We start from the raw sequence: 18620 nt of genomic DNA, 5'->3' as shown, positions 1-18620 counted from the left end.
GCCAACAGACTTGGTATCTGTACTCAGGGATTCAGCAAACACAGTGAATGAAACACTGGTATTCCTGGTCTCCGATAAGAACTACCTTTTCTAAATAAAGCACGGACGTATTAGGCTACTGTCTCACCATGTTAGTCACCACTAGATAACCTAAGATTCATAACTCTGCAATACAACCACAAGTGTATTTTGGAAGTGTTGCTTGTGGCTGTCGAAATAAACAGAGTACTCCCTCTCCTCCCTCCCTCTGTTTTTAGAAAGGTATCAGTTGCAAGTCTCCAACAGCAAGGTTTGTAGAGTCACTAATTCAAAGAAATTAGCAAAAGCAGTACAATTGAGTCATCACTTCTCAGATTTCTTGACCTTCTCTTGCTCTGCAATGGCTTCACACCAATACTCTTGAGTCACTGCAGTTTGGGGGAAACAAAATATTGCTCAAGATGAACATTTCTGACATCTTCAGTAGGACATTGCAATAAAAGCTTTTGAAACAGGGATGAGTAATTCAGATCCTAGAAACAAATCTGAAATCTTTCACTGAATGGAAATAAGGAAGAAATGACGCAGGTGGACATGCTGCTCCTCAAAAAGCCTTACTATAAAATGAAGTACAGTGTCAGAAAGGATGGCAGCCTGAATGGATTGGTGGTTTTATGCAAAGTTTACCACACTCACATAGTCAGGATGCTGTTTTGTTGACCATAATAAACAGCTAAAGACACGTGGCAACAGCCCAGGTCACGTGCAGGCAGGCATGTTAAACTTCTGGGAGTGACATCAGGCATAGCATCCTTTCTTACCAATAATTACTTATTTGAAGAGAGATGCAGCAGTAAGGAAGACGCTTTTGCACTGTCCCAATCCCACCCTTTCTCACCTGGTAACAGCTTTACTAAAAACTCCCAATGCTCTAAACAAACAAACAATAAAAAAAAAATCCATGACAACAAACACGAAAGCTTGGAGTATGCCTTCAAGTAGGGCAATCCCAAAGCTTGAGAGGAACTGTATAGAGAAAATAGCAAAGACCAGTCCTTACCAGCAAGGTAGAAGGTGAAGAGCTGGCACACTTCTGAGCACAACTGAGGATCTCGACCCTCTGCACAAGATACCAGGCTAATCCAACACTAACATTTCCATCCTCAGGCAAACTGAGCATCAGTAGTATTGCCAGAGAACACCAGGCACAGCAGGTACTCCACCAGACACATGTGTTTTAACAAAAGCATTGTGATCCATTGTATAAGAACAAACCACTTTCAATAGCATGACATTCCCTGTTAAGCGTGGCTTTTGCAAGAAGCCTAGTACTACTCTTGTGCAGCAGTAAAGTGCAAAAGTTCAAGAAAACTGTTCTCAAAACAGAAAAAAAATATTCTGGGTCAGCAAGAGATTGAGAGGTACTTCATGGCATTATTTTTTAACACAGTGCAAGAAACAGAGTACAAAGAATTCAGGAAAGTAGTTGAATTGAAACCATAGTAGGGGGAACAGTCTTATTGATATCTGAGAAAATAAATAGGAAATAAATGTTTTTTTTGCCTTTATCCTCAGAAGGGAGAGAATGAAGTTTCCAGGGAGGTTAGAGACCATATAGCACAGGTGTTCAACATGTGACGTTAACCTGAAGGACACTGCTGCACTGACAGGGAATTTATAAAAACTGGGCATCCCTAGTGTTTCAATTCTATCCTAGATGGCAGAAATGAAACAAATCACTGTTTTGCAAGCTACGTTAGACAGCAAGAGTTGGCTGAAATTTCTGTAACTAAAAATAAACCAGTATTAGAAGGAACACTGCATGCTTCTTCATATATAAGCAGTGCTGCTAAAGCGAGCGTCCAGGCACACAGCACATGAACTTGCAAATGAAGCCTTGGCCTTGCTGCCTTTTGTGGAAGTTACAACAATACAGGTAGTACACGATAAATGTTATGCTGCTAACTAAGCCAACAAAACGTAAATTTATATATACATATGTTCATAAACTGTATCTATTGGAATGGTATGAAAAGAGAGTGTGACTCAGCTGACCATGCCCTGCACATTTCCCAGCCTCTGATGTCAACTGGACAGTCTTATCCAGATACAGCTCCAGCAACAAAGTAGAACTCTAGATCATGACCTCCAGAGATCACCAATGTTCTTCCATCATTTTACAGTCTGATTATCTGGAGCTCATGTAATTGCTTACTGAATATTTATTTTAAGCCACTTATGGGAACAGTAAATAGTATTGCAAGATGCTGTGGAAAAACTTAACCATGGTCATCTGAAGATTATATATCCAAGTAGCCTGTGGTTTAGTTATCAGAACTTCTCAAGCTATGTCTTGTCATATCTTAACCACATTAGATCTGGAAATTGCATACTGTTAACAACATTTCGTTGTTTAAACTGTCTACTGAGATAACCCACATGGATGTTAGTTGTTGATCTTTTAAAAAACACAGCCAGAATAGCCATTCACATAGTCTGACAGCATCATTTTCTGAAGGTTAAAACCATTTTACGATGGTATATACTAAGAAGCAACTTCAGCAAGAAATTCTCTGGAGGCTTGACGTACTTGATTCTTTGCTGGAAGAAGTTATTTAAGCACGTATTTCCCTTTAAAACCTAAATTCACAGGGCTGTTCACATAATTTTCAGTACATGCTTTAGTCTTGCAAGAACTGGCTACTTCTCCTCACCCTCATTGAATTATTCACTGCACAGGAAGTATACAGCTAATAACTGTGATGTGAATGTGCTTGCCCTAAACAGTTTTGGAGGAAACTTTATAAAAATGCTTAAAATCAGAATTGTTGAGACTCAATACATTTTTTTCTATGACCATGCTCCAAGCCCAAATCTTCAGGAATTGAGGTCAGGTTTCGCTTTTCTACTGCAAACCCTTCTAACTTTTCAAGCTCTTGAGCACGGTAAGCACTGTCCCCAGTGCCCACCCTCCCCCACCCCCTTTTTAAAGAAGACTTTAAATAAGCTTTTATTCAAACTTTCACTCTTTAGACTGTGTTTCTTCAGCCTTCAGAAGCCATGGCGAGTTGCAAGGAAAACAGTTATCATAGAATTTTTGAGTAACAACTAAAACTGTGCCTACCATACCCCTGAGAAAAAGCATAGGCTGCATGTGGTAAGAGAAACAGTAAGATGGCAGTTCTTTCCAGGCAGTATGGCCAGAATTCGACATCAGTTCTCTTTTAGTAAACAAAAAGATAGAACATCTATATATCATTTTGCTGATAAAAACCAGTGATATCTTCCTGATCATGTCCAAGAAATCACATCTCTCCACTCACAAAAATTACACAATTCTCCAAGAGCTATTAATGCTACATACATACTAGGAGGCACACATAAATTTTTCTTTAAATGTTTGATTCCAGGAAAGAAAAAAAAAAAAAAAAAATAAAATGACCCATAGTTCTTGGCTCACATCTGCATCCATTTTTCAGCACAGGCTCACCTTAAATCCCAACCATGCTGGCCTGACCCCCTAGGTAGATCTGCATCACCACGTCCAAGTGGCTCACAATCCAAAAGGCAGTCCTCCTCCTACAAGAAGTAAACACAAAAAACATATGGGTTAGAACCGCAAATGCACATCCCAGGGTACGAAATGAACTTCACAACTCTCAGGCAGTTACACAATGGGGATAACCTGACTGACTACAGGGAATGAAGCAGTTTGGAGTGTATTGCTACCTTGTCCATTCACGTATAATAAGATCATCACCGCAAGCAACAGCACTTTTCAAAGTCCAGCTATTGATGCACCGTATCTATACTCACAGAGAAGTAGAGGTCTTGCAAGTTTGCTAGGAACCCTGAGGAACTTAACGCTTCAGTTACCACAGTCTGAGCCTTTTACATGAGACACATTCTTGAACTACCAACATCTCCAGAAATGCTGAGTTTTTCAAAGAATCACAGAATGGTTGAGGTTGGAAGGAACTTCTGAAGATCACCTAGACCAACCCACCTGCTAAGGCAGGTTCACCAGAGCAGATCACACAGGAATGTGTTCAGGCGGGTCTTGAATGTCTCCACAGAAGGAGACTCCACAACCTCTCTGGGCAGCCTGCTCCAGTGCTCTGTCACTCTCAAAGTAGTTTTTCCTCATATTCATACTCATATTTTACTTAACCACTTCACAGATATTTGTCTGTAATTCAGTTTTCAATAAGGTCAAGCAGCACAGAAGACAACACCAAAACAGCAGCATCTACTAAAAGACTATTACCCTCAAGATCTTTAATTTTAAACATCAGTGGATGCAACTGGAAGGAGCCAGCTCTCTTCCTAGAACCACAGCAATCAGCAGACAGACCTGAGACCTCTTGTGGTGAAGAGCACTTGACTTACCAAGCAACTCCAGCTCTGTGGGCAACACCTGCCATGTGGCGTCATTTTTGATTCCCATACCTTGAACCACAACTGCTTTTATGTTTTTCTTTAGCAAATACAAAACATCTCTGGCTCTGCCTGTAATACTAACTGCTTTCCCACAGGGTGATTTAGCTCATGTGGAGATTCATGTTGATGCAGTATCCAAATTAGGTTGTTTCAAACTAGCTGTTTTGCAATGCAGACCTGAACTCCCTGAAACAGCCTGTCATGTTGAACAGATTATTCTCTCCCTCCTGCAAATCAGCTGGTAGCTAAAACAACATTTTTCCTCTTGTAGGATGAGGTGCAGCACACCTATGTATATTTTTAAGTGCAAAATATACTGCTTTCACTTTCACTGCTGCTTTATTAGACTTCTTTTTCAAGCTACTAAGACGCACAAAATGAAGTCATGATATCCAAAGTGACCAGAGCAACAACTGTTAAGACCTGTCAGGTCACTGCTCTACTTCCACTGCAGCTGCTGAACATGTCAGACACTAATAACAGCATCTAGAGAAGAGGTCAAAACAAAAATAATTCATTGAAAAAACAGAAGGACAGACAAGATGGGAATTTTGCCCAAGTTGGGAAAAAAATTGATTTTAGAAGACAAACAAACCTCCAAACATAGACTATCTTAGAGTCCATGGGAACAGATAAGGCAGGTAAGTCCATAACGTTATGCACCTGTCCATACATTTTAACTAACCCAGTTTTTATGGTCTACCCACATTTATCTTTGTATTTCAGGCAGGAAACTTGCCTAAAGTTCCCAAAATATGGTAAAACACATGCTATTGTTTTGCCATTTCCAACTTCCATTCACCCCAAATGGTCATTCCTGCAGGATAAATGAGTGGGGATTCGCTTCAGCCTGGTAGGAAAGCTGAGGAAAAAAGGTGGTCAGCAAGCGGTAGTTGAAAGAAAGATAAACTATTATATTTCTTCCACAATCATAGCCACAGTTACCGAATTCCTTCTTGCTGCTATGCCTTAGGGTTGCCTGAATACTTCTACTATTCCTACCTTCTTCCTTTTTACATATTAACATTTTTAGAAGACAGAAAAGCCAAGGATTTGAAATTCGGCTATAGCTGCAGTGAAGAGCTGACATTTATAATGCACAGCATACAGTTAATCTGGTGTGCACTGCCACTATTTCACTAGCATATTTCATTATTTCTTCTGATTTGGAAAATGCTACATCTGTGTGTTGGAACAAGAGAGAAAAGACCACAGTGCTGCAGTTTTGAAGGCTTGAAGCTTTGAAGCCTGTCAAAGTCTGTCATTTTTAAGGAATCTTGAATATCTGGTGTAAGCTGAACTATATTGACAGAGTTGGGGGTTTGTTTGGTTTGGTTTTGATGTGGGTTTTTGTTTGGTTTTGGTTTTTGCAGGTTTGTTGTTGTTGTTGGTTGTTTGGTTGTTTTTTTAATATATTTGCCTGTGTCACTATATTCTACACACCCTTGTTAGTGTCAAAAGTCTTACAAGAAGTTTTGGCAAGAACACACAATGAGACAAACACAAGTACTAAGAAACAGAGAGAACCTACCAGGGAACATTTGAGACTGAAATCAAAATGTGAGAGCTGGCCATTGAAATCCAGCCTTTTAAAGATTGACCTTGGCTGCAATTTTTCCACTCTCTCTCCAGTTCAACTGAGAAGCGTTCGGCAAGCACTTGAACCATATATCTGATAACTCCCATATTTTGAGAGTTTAGAACAAAAGCAGGAAGAGACACTCCAAATAATGTTTTTCCCTTTTTGATGGACTCCGGTTTATTACACCATAGAGGAATCCTGGAATCAGTCAGTACATCATGAAGGAAAAGATAGACATCAACATATTATTTGGATACTTGATATTATGAACCAGAAAAAGGGGCTAGTGGGTAATTGCTTCTGCTTAGCCACAAATGTCCATCATTTTTGATCCAGGAGAATAATCAAACTCCCAGTTTTTCTAGAGAAATATTCTTCTGAAGATAACATCAATATTTGGACTAATTTAACACCTGAAAGGTAAATCAGGAAAGCCTGTCACTATGTGCACAGCAGACAGAAATACAGTTGCTCTGCAAGAATCTGCAGTGACCCATCAGGTTATTCATTAGGCTCGCCACAGGACAGCTACAACAGCTTCTCTTCTTTAAGATAAACCTCACAGATCTGGAGCTCTTAAGTGCAGAACAGACTTTAAAGAGTTTCACTGAAACAACTGAAGGTTTCATCCCTCTAATGTCAAAAGGAGAGAAAAAAAAGAAAATTTTAGGATGTTTTATTTATTGCTTACTGACTTACGTCACATGAGTTCTGAAAAGCCATCCTCTTCTCAGGTTCTTCAAACCCAACTCAATGAAGCCTGACACCACAAAACTTAAAGATGTTTTGATAAGTCCCCATTCTGCAAAGCCTTGGTCCATCTTTAATTTTAAAAGAAAATTTAAAAAAATGCAGCCTGGAAAAACCTGGGAAAGAGGTAGAGGAGTGCAACAACTTCCCTGTGAAACCAGGAATCCTCACAGAGAGTTCAATTACACCAGAGTCTAACACCTCCTTCACACTATCTCAACTGAGGTGTCATCCTTCTTGATGCTCCAGAAGCGTGTAACAGAACATACTGGGCAGCAGCCAAAAGCAAAGGACATTTTGGGACTGCTGGTTATGCTCTTACAGTGTCCCCTCCCTCTTCCACTCCAACAAAAGAAAGGCCACAAAGACTTTCACTGGTCCAGGTCTCTCTTGAACACTCAGAAAATCACTTAAGAACAGCAAAATTCAGCCTGCACTTACCCTCTATATTCGTGCTAGACTGTAAATTCTTAATATCCCATGTTCCAATTTTTCTTGTTTTCCGGGCTTTTCGAGAGAACCTACATAAGAGTAACAGGATACTGGCACTTTCGTTTGTAGTCAGTTCTCTTAGAAAATACAGTAAAGATCTCAAATCCACCCTGCTGTTATTTTTTTCCCATTCCACCATCTTATTTAAGTCGCTGTTTGTGATGTGATCTGCTCCAGGCAGGACTCTCCCTCAGTGGGTTTCTCTCACATTTGACCTCACATAACACTGTCGTAGTTTGACTGTCTGTTCTGGTCCCCCTGCCCAATAATTTTTTCAGAAAAATTCTGCTTTTGCACATTCCAGACGTTTAAAGAAATTACTTTTCTGAAGAACTGAAGACCTGCTGAAGAGACAATCTCTACAAGTATCAGGAGAATCATGTCTGACTATGCCTCCCTCAGCACCGCAAAGTGAAGCCATTCACCTGAAAGGTATCAGCTCGGGGCCCAGGAAGCTGAGCACTACACTAAGAACAACAGGTGCATATGCAATTCTCCCACCACACCATTCTTAAGTTTATACAGTGCATGAATTAAGGATGACTCCTATAAATAGCATGGCATATAGAAATGTATCTGAACCTAAAAGTTATGTTATTGCAACACAGGATGAACATCTGAGGTGCACACTGGAACAATTAAGTGTGTATATTCATGTTTACCACATTAAAGTGCTGTTATTGATACTTGCCAAATACTCCTTAAGCAAGGAGAATTAAAAGCAGGAAGCTCAAAAAAGCCCTTTAGCCAAGAAAGTCATAAGACATGTTAATGTGAAGGTTTTTCTACAGTAGCAGGCTACAGTTTCTCTTAGAATCTGGTTTCAAATTTGATGAAATAGGATTCTGCAACAAACTCTATACCACCTCACAGAAGCTCCCGTCATACACTGACCTCTAGTGTAATAAAGATTCAAGACATCAGAAGTCTCTCCAAAACTTAGAAAAGTTACCAAATTATTTCCCCATCACTCTGAAGGACATTTGCATGCAATAAAAGAGACTGAAATGAGAAGGGCCTCACAGGAATACTCTCAATGAGTAAAACAAGCTACATAAATTGTTCAAAGGGTGTGAGGCTACTGTGGTGTTTACATAAAGCAATCTATAACAAAGCTGGATTTCACTGCTTCGAACACCAGCTTAATTTAACACTTAAACATTCTGATCATACAGAATTGTTTCCTAACTACAGTTTTACAAAGCTCAAATGAAAAACATTGCAAACAGAAACATAGGGTTTCAGCAAGTCCTGTACCAGACAGGTCACCGTTAGATCAGCCCAGGTTCTCTATCAGACTTTTGCAGGGCATGTGGACAGAGCTGCTGACTCTACCTACTGTAGCCAGCACTCAAGACAAGAAGCCTGCTCGAAATGTGGTATAAAAATCCTCCTGAGTCCTCACTCACTAAAGATACAGGGCTCACAGTCAGCAGTAGAGGTGGGCTCTTAGATTTCTTAGATTTTCAGGTGAAGTGACATTTTCAAAGCATCCAAGCTTTCCAATGTCTGTACACACTGCCTCTGAAATGCAGGCCGACGTGGCTGTGTTACAACAAGAGCTTCTACATGCACTCTTGAGTGTAAGCTCTTATAAACTAAAATATTTTCAACAAGATATTAAAGGCTTCAGAAGTACCAAGTTCAAAAAGAGTTCAGCACAGCATGAAAACAGCCATCATAATTTCAACATATGAAGGAGGTATTCAGAAATCATGTCAGAGATAACTGTTTGAAACTAAGTTCAGACCAACTAAAGGAGATCCTTTATATTTGTGCTCCCCGATTAGTCTGTGAAGATGACCTAGAAAGTAAGGACTGAGTTTTAAGACTGGTTTACAGCTGTGAGCAACAGAATTTAATAAATCCTTGTCTGTAATGACAATATCTGAAAGAATAGCTTTGCATTATTTAAAAGAATTATATACTTAATGATGTGTTCAAACCTAAACATGTGAAGTTTCAGACCACTTCTGAAATATATGCAAGTCATCAGGAAAACAACTATTAGTGTTAACCACACTTGCCTTCTGCACAGCAGGGAGCTTCTTGACACCCCAACAATGAATTCCACTTCCACATAAGCTGTCACCCACATGCTAAAGTCTGCTTTTTGGATGTCCTATATCCTGCAATCTATACCTAACAGCTTCTCTTGTCAGACTGAGGTGATAGCACCAGGTATACAAGTTGCATTGAAGTACAGCACCTTTCATGCAATTTGTTAAGCAGTCTAGAAGAAACGAGATTCCTTGTTAGTGGTCCAAAACACTAAATGTCAAATCTTACCTATAAGAATTGCTTTTCTTTTCTACATCACAGTCATTTTATAGCCAAAAACTCTTCCTCCAGTTACAACATGGAGCCAAACGGTAGCACTCAGGATTTACAAGGATATCGGTAGCTAAGTAAGGTCATTTCAAGCAGAGTTATGAGTAAGATTCATGTTTTACCGAGAGATCCTGGTCAAAGCCACTCAGCCACACTTCATTTCCAAACAAGTATGCCAACTCAGCCAGATACTACCTCACACACAGCCCATACGTCACTCAGACAAGGAACTACATCAAGAAATCTCTTACGCAAAACTTCAATTTCTTGCTAGAAAATAGTCTGCCAGTGACTAGAAAAGCACAATACCACTCTCCCAGTCTAAAGGGGGCAACAGTTAATGCATAGAGCACATCAGACAGACTCCGAATAAGAGGTGGATGGAGAAGTGCGTGAGTGAGCTCTGACAACTTGCACAAGAGATCCTTGCCATTGTGTTTGACAGAATGTGTTTTTCCAACTATTTTTTTCCTAAATTCTTGTATTTAATTGAATGCATGTGGTGGTGGGAATGACTTTTAGAACAGTGATGTGCATCAGTACACAGATGTTTCACATTTATCATGTCACACGAACTTTGTGGCTAACACCCAACCATTAAATGTCTAAAAATCCTCCTACATAAAAATCCACATGATGCATTTGTTCCTAGAAGAACATCACACAGTATATTAGATTGCTGGAGACAGATTTCTCCTTTTGAAACTGCAACAAGCTTTCTTTAGTTTCAAGAAAAAGAAAAAAAAAAAGTAAATACACAGAAATTAAGTTTAATGGTAACTTGACAAAATTTGCCAGAGCTAGGAGAAAGCCCTTCAAATTGAATTACCTGTAGTGTATTGTGTAAAGAAAATGTACATGTTACACATAATCATGTCCAGAATTTTTTTTAGATACCTTTTTCTAAAGAAACTGTGAAAACACAGGAGAGTGAAGCAGACAGCTTCATAATCAACACAGACCTCTAAACTCTTCACTCATGGAAGTTTCCTATTTTCTTCCTTCCCAGATGAATTAAAACAAAAAATAAGGCACAGAAATCAATGCCAGAATACACAACCTAAGTTCTGCCCTCAGATATTTATATTCAGCACTGCCTTAGTGATAAGTAATATAGCTCAAAATGCTGTATTTGTCAAGAAATTTGTGTGTCCAGCATTAGTGAAATACTGCATTTTATATTTTGCATTAGGCCATTGATAAAGCCTCACACTGCAGATTATGTAAATTATCAGGCAACTGCATACTGACTGATTTTTTTTACTGAGTTGGCCATATAATACTGCATAAGGATTTGTTTCAGACACTAATTCCTGAGCTATCATTACTAAAGGGCAGTAGCCCTTAAACATAAACACACTGTAGTTGACAGATCACCGTCTATCCAAAAAAATCACATTTCTAAGGGAAAGTTACCTGAAGTAACTATGTATTCCTCATGAAATGCACCCAGCTTACAAGTGAAGACCTACAGTTATGACCAGCTCGGTACATTTGGATTTTGGCACACACTAGAAAGCACCTGTTAATTCATACATCTGTATTTGCAAGCAAACAATTAATTCAAGTAGAATAAATCTAAAGCCACTTCCTACCAGTCACTGCATATGACAGACCTGCAGTCAGCACCCTATAACACATGAGAGATGGTTTCAATTTCTTGCTGACAGAAGCTTGTGTGACCTTGGAAAAGTCACCAGGGTTGGTCTGTGGCCCCACAGCAATCAGGGCCAGCTGCTGGCTGCCAGGTTCCCACTCCTCTCCCTGGCTGCCTGAGTCCATCCTGCCCCTGCTCCACAATGTGTTTAATCCTGCACTGACTCATTTCAGACCAGCGACCATAAAAATAATTCAATTGCTTCCTTACACATTAAACACTGATGATTCAGTATGGGGTCCAAAAAGCACAGGGGTGTAAAGGGGGAAGCTGGTACATGTGGGTGAGAATACGGTAGCTAGCCCCCATTATCTAGCTCCCAGTCCATCATTCAAGATGAAGAGAACTCTCCAATTTCACAGGAGTCTGGTGAGGATAAATAACTTAAGTTTAAAAAGGCATTGAGATTCATGTGAAGTCTCTGGAGCAATATTTTAGATTATGTGCCTAAGGAAGGGGATATTTTCAGGGAATACCCATTTTGGACAAGTCTGTGGCTCCCATCACCTGAATTTCTACATTCTCTGGGGGCTCTGAGCCAGAGACTTACTGAAGTGAAATAAAGCTTACAGAGGGATCCACGCAGAGACAGAATACTCCTGGACAAGCCTCTGTTTTGCAGGAAGCTCCAGTACAAGGGAGGTAACAGGAACAGGCCCTTCCCTTCTACAAGGCTGCATGCTCAACAAGATCACCACTTGCTGCTGTTTCTGTGATTCCTTCTGTATTTGAGTGTGGGGCATCACACAGCAGATTTAGCTGAAAAAGTGCAAAATCTTGGCTTGGAAGATAGATGCCGCTTTATCTCAATTAGACAACACTTAGCCATAAAAAAATAAAAACGCAAGACATCATCTTCAGGAGGTTCCCTAGATAAGACGTCCCCAAAAGCTGAATCTGATTTCTCCTTTCTCAAGAAAGGGAGAAGGGCCAATCCACAAGGAAGCTACAGCTTCCAACAATCTACAGGGCAGTGGTTGTACCTCCATTGCCATGTGGGGTTCGCTACCTCACAAGCCAGGAAAGACAATCCATTAAGAAGTCTACCGCCTCTTCTCAGCTATCTCTCCTCTAACACCTGGTTCTGGGGAGCATTTCCTTCTAGACTGCTGCAAGTGTTGTTTTCTTCCTAGTTCTTTTATTAGCACAGTTGTCGTAGGTGGTAGAATTACACATGATACATGGGATCAGACCAGGTATGAGTTAATAGCACCAAAGCAGAAAGATCACAGCGAATATTCACTTTATTAGCACAATTAGAATATAGCAGACAGAACACATTTAGCAACATATTTTATCTAGCAGAATAAGTAGCAAAAACCTCACACATTTAAAGTTTATTTCAAAAAGAAGATTATAAAGCAAACTCTTGGAAACACAGCTATATTGGTAAAGAAATTCAGCACATATCTAACAGTAAGTTTATTTCTCAGATGTTCTTTCTACAACTGCGATGTTTCTCCACACACATGCTTTAAACAATTAAGTGGTAGCCATTAACCCATCTGCAAAACCTTAAGTAGCCTCTGGAGACTTTAGCCTCCTTGTTTGTTTTATGAAATTACATCACAAACAATCCAGTCTTCTTCATGAGCTAAGCTTTGGAAATTTTTACACAGTGGACTACATAATTATGGTAGAGATTATCTAGTCCTGTGGGATACACATAGTTCCTTGCTAAGTGTTTCTGCTATTAAAATGTTTATGTTGCTTACAGCTTATTTATGGACTTAGGTTCTTTTGTTTTAAGGTAACTATGTCAAATTATAGTTTAAGTCTAAGATCAGAGCAATTTTGTGGTATACTTCATTGTAGAACACCAGCCTTGTTATCAGCAATACAGCTGTGAATATAGTATGTAGAACTTCATGGAAACAATATCATTATTACTCAGTTTGCTGGTTTTGCATAATTCTGTTCAGGAGATATCTATGCTGTTTGGCAGGCTCTCAAGTAATGGAGGGGAAAAAAGCAAGCATGATATGTAGCTCTTGTAAAGGGAAGCTATGTATGTTTATTACAGCACCAGAAGTACTTGTGATAAGATTTTCCATTTTCAGAGAGCAGTGGTCTGTCTATGCTGACAAATTCAGTTTTGAAAACAGAAGCAAGTACCAACAGCCAGAACACCAGTAACACTGGAAAAGCCATTGTTTGATTTCTCAGCATGTCATTTAGACGCCAGAAGCGTCCAACACAACATGTGACAGAAGTTCATCCTTGGCTCACGTAACTCCTGGGAAAGCAGGGATGTGATTCTTGCAGAAAGTTTACTGTGATCACCACCCAGAGGCCTTATCACTGCTGGCAAGCTGGGTCAGCACTCCTCCTCTCCTCACAGCTGGGAAAGACATCTGAGTCAGAGCAGACCTCCCCGCTTCAGACACTTGAGAAATGCAGCGTGGAGATACCAGCTCACTCCTACCCTGCACAGAGATGTGCCCTCTTGCTTTTCCCCAATTCCACGCGAATTCATAACCTACACTCTTAGGGCAGATGCTCAGTTTGCCAGTTAGTCAGCAGTAAGTAGAGTACATTTTCTGAAACATACACAAAGGGCTACAACATAAAGGATAATTCGATTTCTTCTAAAATTGATTTTTAGACTGCCATGTTTCACTTCAAATGACAAAGTGAGGGGTTTTTTTAGGCTGGTAACAAGGTTCTGAAAAGCTAGACACATCACAGAAAGGTAATTCTTCTTGGCTAGGTAACTTGCTACGCTGAATCTGGAAGGGTAAGAACCTCAATGAATACAAAAAGTGACTATTGGATGAAATCAAAGATGATGTAAAGTGTAAGGGAATTTCCCTACCTACAGGCTAAAAAATAAAACAAAACCAAACCACACACACACAAAAAAACCACAACAAAATCAAAACAAACAAACAAAAAAAACCACACACACACAGGAGAAAGAAAAATAAAACCAACAGCACAATACAAACAGATTAAAACCCAGTCTACTGCAAGTCTATGAAACAACTATTGTTTTCAATCTCTTCTTTGCAGTTTAGAGAACATGTGCTGTAAAACACCCACTTTATGTATCAGCAAACTGGCAGATCCAAGTGTTCTGGATTTATGTTATCTGAGAGAATTCTAACCTGCATTTGCACAGCTCTGCTTGCCATAAATTGGGATTGTGAAGATTTGCAATGTGCACTCATTATGGAGAGAGTCACCTCTGACATGTGCAAGTGTGCAAGCAACAGGGCTGGAAATCTCTTGTGACAGAGCACCCTGGGACAGGAACAGTGACCAAAAACGTGCTATAGTTAGAGCTTCAGTCATGAGTTCAGAGCACAGTGACATTGCTTGAGCTCTCTTAAACTCACTCGCTCCTTAATCTTCAGCTTGAATTCCTTCCTCATCTTTTATATACCAATTAGATATAACAAAATAAAAGCCAAGTACTAGCTGCATAAACTAGTTCATCTCCCAAATCCAATTTAAAAAAAAAGAGAAGTGCAGCAATTGCCACATGCTCTAGACAGTATGAATGTGGGTACCCCAGTGACAAATAGTATAAATTCTACATGGGATCCTGTGTACAGGTTTCATTGGTTGTAGATTCAAAGAACTTCAACTTTGACTAAGATATATCTGCCAAACACAAGATTCCTTTTATGTTTGCAAACCAGCTGCCACTGACTCAAGTCTCAGCAGTCCCATCTTGAACTCATATCCTAACATAGGCACACACCAATGTCTAATGAGACTTGCAGTAAGTTGCCATTCTCAGCTGTATCTGAGCAAGAACATCTTTTACTTTGAAAATTTTCTCATAAATCCCTAGAAATAGAGCACACCTGTGATTAAATAAATGCCAATCCTAGCCAAAATAAAATGTGATCCTAGATTTAAAGATTTCATTATTTAATATGCTCCTATACAACTAAAATGTTGCATGGGAGATGGTTCCATTACAGTGTCTCTCTTAGTTCCTTTGGCCGGGACATCAATTACTTAGGACATCTTCTGAAAGGGCTGCAAAACCAAATTATAATGTTCTTAGTCTCATTGAGTAGCAACACTTATGAAAGAGCTATTTTACCAGCATGTAAACCAATGACTTCTGTCAACCTAGTAAGTACTATAGAGCAGATTTCCACATACGCTCATTAGATTGTCTTCCAAGTTCTCAAAATGAATTTTTTTGAAACATTCCTTCAGGCTCAGAGACATTCTGATGTTCTGATTTCATAAAAATGGCAGTTTTCTCCTTCAGAAGACACATGCAATTATGCTGCAGATTATAGTTCTTAACCACCTCTTCAAAAAACCCCGTATGTTCAACACTTCATCACCACAAGGTAGCTTTTATTTGATTTGCCTAGTTTCTCTCACTTCTCCGACTCATTTTGCAGCAGTGTTACCTCCTTACTGTAACTTAAGCCTATAGCATTCAAAGTACATGAGGTTTCAGTGTTAATATCAAGCATTAAGGTCTGAAAAATCATTCTTTCAAGCCAGAGTGCATTCCTTTTCTCCGAAACAAATCAGCTTTCACTTGCTTTCATCAATTTTGATACTTTACTGTCTCCCTCAACACTTAAATATAGGAAAAATACTGAAAATTAGATGCATCATTCATCTCTAAATGGGTTTACAAACAGGATCTTGAGCACATTTTAAAGTGTGGAACTGTTCAGTTTCCTCTTAACTTAATTAGTCCAAAGACACTAGTAGCACAACATATTTACTGCTTTAAAGATGTTGAGCTTCTTATATGTTGAGAAGCAGCAGTTCTCAACTGTTTAACACAGGACCGCAGAGGAACAGACTTGCTGCATCAAGCATGGAAAGCAGCAGGTACCAAGGGATACCAGAGTCACCACTGGAATTCCAGCTCATCACAAGCAACACTTGCAGTTTTGAACTCGCCAGCACTAACAAAGTTGATAACATAGACAGGTGTCCATTTTTACACTTCAGGAATTTATTAAAAAAAAAAAGGAGATTCTACATTTAATAATCGTCCAATTTTTAACATCAAGTTTTTCAAGTTAGTCTCCAAGGGCTTTTTTTTCTGACACTCATTGAGCCTTTACCTGTGCAGACAAAATTTCTTGAGACAATATCATTCACGTAACTCATGCCCTCCTTCCAAACTCATACTACTGCTGCACTATAGCAAGATCATTGAGTGGTCCACAAACCAAAATAATGTAATACAAATAAGACGTGCATGATTTCTTTTGGCCAGAAAAGAAAGATACTGCAAATATGGCTAATGGAGAAGATTTGGTGGAGGTCAGGCAAAGGTAGAAGTGCTAGTGTGGTCAGCAACTCCAAGTCCTTGGCCAGCCAAGGTGAAGTGGCAAGTCCAGGAATGTCCTATTGAAATAAAAATTGGGAGAGTGAGGGAAGGACAAACTATGTTTAAAGTCTTTGCTGAATAAAAGCATTCTCACTTGAATTGGACAATTCGGCTTGATTTCAAAGTCTTCAGCAGTTCAGTTGACCAAGTCTCCATTTAATTGGTCTCCATGTGATCCATCAGGGACTTCAAAATCTGGCGAGTAACTCTGATCTTCAGTTACATTCAGCTATACTGTGAGATCTGCATTGCATAGGAGCACATGTTCCTTTTACATCTCCACAAAGGAGGAATCAAATTTGGGTTTGGCAGAGATAGCAGTGATATATTGGCCATTTTCGACCCAAGCCTGACTAGCAATTACTACAACTCTGCACTGAAACATCATCATTCAGTGGGTCTGCACAGCAATGGCAAAATTGCTTTGAGTATCTGGATAAAACCAGAAACAGCAGAGTAATCCAAAAAGTTTAAAATATGAATTAAAGCTGTGCAGCTCTTGAGAGACTCATAATAGAAAACCAGTCTCTTAAAAATATACCTACTTTCCAGCAGCTCTTCCCCTAAAGCTAGCAAGAGGTCACCTAATTCAGAATCCTATTTTCCCCTTCATTTTTCCACAGTCACCTCTCGTGCTCAGATTATTATACATCATCCCAAAAAGCACAAGCACATCATCCAGCTCCAACAGAACGCAGGATATCTTGGCTGTTGGGACTATGTGAATCAACTGGACATGGCCTGAGTGTCTAGCAATGAAGTCCTCATAGCAAGTCAGGGAGGAGCGCACAGCCAAAAAAACCAGAGAACCCCCCCAAAAACACTCAAGAACAGACTAATGACAAAAACAGACCATAAAATCCAAAACAGAAACAGTTGAATATCCTACCAAAGATAACAGTCACAATTAATTACAGCCTCCAGAAAGGCCAGATTCAGAAATGGAAAGAATATTAAACATTTAGCTCTCTCAGACAAGGCAGAAGGACATGACTAATGCTGCATGGTCATTAGTGGGTAGGTCATGTACTAGCCTACTCAGATCCTCTCTTAACAATGGATTCAGGACACATTTCCTGGGTTTAGATTTATCTCCTGGGCTTAAGCATCTTGTGACGACATGACTGAAAACATCATCCTCATTAATGAAATAAATTTCATTAAAATTCAATAAACGTAACAATTCCTGAAGTTTAAAAAATATATTTTTCTAACTAAACAAAGTTAGGGGCATACTGGATTCATGCAACATATTGCACTTCTGTTCACCTATGCAAATTTTAAAAAATGTTTCATCTGCTAGTGACAACATTACGTTACACTGGAGAACAGAAGAACTCTTACTACAATCATCATCTGATCTGCAATGCCTCAAAGCATCTCAGCTTCCTCAACAACTGAGATAGCCCTCTTCACCGAGCATTTATAGAACAAGACTGAAGACTCACTTATCCATGAGGGCAAGAGCAGCAGTTGAAAACCCCTCCACAAGGTTCTGGAAATTGATAGTGCCACACAAGAAACAGAAATGAGGCAGTAAACAAGATGAAGCAAGATTCTCAAGTGCCTAAGACAAACAGAACATAGGAGTGATTCTTGTGAATCAGGTGCACAAATGAATACATGCTTGTTCTAAACAACTGGACTCAATACAGAACACATTATTTAAATAGAATCAATCAAATAGATGCTGTAATTAAATCTGGAGAAAATATAAAGTAATATTTGAGAGCATAATTCAAACAGTCCTAACTAAGTTCTAGCACCACATTTCAGGATAAGGGTCCTCCATGCCACATCTATTATGTTAAATACGTTGGTGCTGCAAGACTTCAGAAATAGCACTTGAACAACTAGAGAGCCATAAGCAGTGCTTAGCCAACAAACCTTGCAGCTCAGCTGGGCAGTGAGAGCATCTCTGTTAGCAATTAACACTGGACCACCTCTGAACAACAAGGATTATGCTATGGGGATATTACCTTAATTTTGAGTCTAAATCTCAGATCTCAATTATGTAATATTTTAGGCAACAAGATCACCAAACTATAATATAAAAAAATGAATGA

At 39.4% G+C, this 18620-nt stretch overlaps 1 protein-coding gene across 3 annotated transcripts in view; it reads right to left on the bottom strand.

Annotated features, from left to right (window-relative positions):
* The window catches only part of SVIL (supervillin), a 141332-nt gene that overhangs the window by 108661 nt on the left and 14051 nt on the right, over nt 1–18620 (bottom strand). For all 3 annotated transcript variants that reach the window (XM_071805274.1, XM_065831883.2, XM_071805276.1), the window contains exon 2: nt 3470–3558. The gene's annotated coding sequence lies outside the window, so the exon portion shown is untranslated. The remainder of the gene's footprint in view (nt 1–3469; nt 3559–18620) is intronic.

The sequence above is a fragment of the Patagioenas fasciata genome, chromosome 2, assembly GCF_037038585.1.
Source record: "Patagioenas fasciata isolate bPatFas1 chromosome 2, bPatFas1.hap1, whole genome shotgun sequence".
NCBI lineage: Eukaryota > Metazoa > Chordata > Aves > Columbiformes > Columbidae > Patagioenas > Patagioenas fasciata.
This window is presented reverse-complemented; position numbering and strand designations above follow the sequence as displayed.